We start from the raw sequence: 2,139 nt of genomic DNA on the forward strand, positions 1-2,139 counted from the left end.
TGGATGGACTTAAAGTGTATAATGCTAAGTGAAATAAGTCAGCCAGAGAAAGAGATATACCATATGCTTTCACTCATACATGAATCTAAAAGAAATGAATAAGTGAAAAGCAGAATCAGAACCATAAATAGAGAACAAACTGATAATTGCCAGAGGCAAAGGGATGGAGGGATAAACAAAATGAGGGAAGAGGAGTGGGAGATGCGGGCTTCCATTTATGAATGAATAAGTCATGGGGACAAAAGGTACGCCATGGGGAATATAGTCAATGATATTGTAATAGCGTTGTTGGATTTGGGGATGAGGTTTGTTTTTTTACTTAGACATGGTATTTTCCTTCTTTTTTTCATATAACTTATCTAATTTAAATATTCATTTTGGTAGGTACCACAAAAGAGTTACATAGAAAATTGTATTTGCATGTTGGGACCGAAATACTAATGAAGAGCAGAATGATACCTTGCTTCTTTCCCTCCCAATTCCCAGAAAGAGAAAGCCCCAAAGAAATGGCTCATTACACCAAGGATCACAAGGGGTTGATTTGTAATTTGGTGATTTGTAGGTAGTGTAGCGTGGGGAAAAAATTGCACACGTTTTCACAAATGAGACCAAAGGTTCAACATCATCCTGTGTGTCTGCTCTGCAGCCATTTTAATAACACAGGTAAGAAGATTGTTCAGAAATTTGGCCTCTCCTCTTTCCTCCTTACTCTTCTCACCAAGTCACATCCCTGATGCAGATACTTTGGAGAGGGAGGAGAGAAAGATCTGGCTCTGCAAACAGGGCTGATCTTTATGTCCTAAAAATGGGTAGTGATGTTGGCACAAACAAATATGTGTCCTTTCTTCCCTCCCTGCCTAAAGACTCCCAATAAAAGATAGAGCAGCTGCACTTGTGGTGAGCATAGCATAACAAATAGAGTTTTTGAATCACTATGTCTTACACCTGAAGCTAATGTTACATCATTGTGTATCAACTACACATAAATTTAAAAAAATAAAAAAAAAAGGAGGGTCATCTCTTTCTGGACCACAGCTGACCATGGGTAACTGAAACTGTGGGATAGTGAAACCATGACTAGGAGGAGACTATTGTAATAACACTTCTTTATTAGAGGAATTGCATGAGGGAATTCCATGGTCATGGGTGTTGGTTTTCTACTTTGGGGGTAGTTACAAGGTGTGTAACCCCATTGAATCTCTTGGCTTTCAGGTCTATCCCCAGAGATGCCTCCATTCTCCCTTGTCTCTATTATTCTCCTATTGCCTTTGTGTTTTGTGGACCTCCAAGACCACCCACATATTTGGTGATTTGCTAGGATTCACAGATTTCAGCATCATACTCATAGTTAAGATTTATTACAGCAGCGTAGTAAGGATGTACAGCTATATCAGTAAAAACACATCTGAAAAATCACATCAGGCAGAGTCTGGCGAAATCCCTGGACTGGCTTCTTGTGCCCTTTGCCTTCCGTGAGGGGTCACACACATCATACTCTCCTGCAGTAAAAATACATCAACACCTGTCCAGGGAAGGCTGTTTGTGATTCATTCATGGTTTTCCCTAGAAGTTGATCACAGAGGCACCCAGGCCAACCAAAGTCCAGACTGTAAGATTCTAAAGAAGGTTCTGACCATAAAAAGATGAAAACAAAACTTTTTGTAAACAGTCTTGGCAAGCTGGCACAGCATTCAGACCTTACCAATTAGTATTTTAAAAACTAAGTTTCCAGATGCCAGTCAAAGTCCAGTCTTAAAAACAAGACCTTCTAAAGGTAACAGCCTCAGGGCAAATGTGTTAGCTTTTCCCTGCAAACTTTTCTACCTCAGTTATGGATTGCTTTGGTGTCAATTAGCAATAATCACACCTCAGATAAACCTCATTGGCTATGATACTGCCATTGGGCAAAGCTATTTATGGATTGCTTTGGAACCAATAATTTAGTTTTATTTCCTAAAGACATATTTGATGTTTGTCCACTAACTTCCATGACCTTCAATTTCCTCACTTGGAAAATGGGCTTGGAATCCAGCTACTAGTCATCTGGCACAAATTTAGTTCAAGGCACTTTGGTAAAAAGTAGGTTGGTTGGAATGGTAATTTTATTTAAAATGAATACCTTTCCAAAAATCAATTAAG

The 2,139-nt window shown here is 39.1% G+C and overlaps 1 pseudogene; it reads right to left on the reverse strand.

Annotated features, from left to right (window-relative positions):
* Positions 1-1,750: 1,750 nt before the first annotated feature.
* Positions 1,751-1,912, reverse strand: LOC115524427 (annotated as a pseudogene).
* Positions 1,913-2,139: the final 227 nt, after the last annotated feature.

This window comes from Lynx canadensis, chromosome C2, assembly GCF_007474595.2.
Source record: "Lynx canadensis isolate LIC74 chromosome C2, mLynCan4.pri.v2, whole genome shotgun sequence".
NCBI classification, from domain to species: Eukaryota; Metazoa; Chordata; class Mammalia; order Carnivora; family Felidae; genus Lynx; species Lynx canadensis.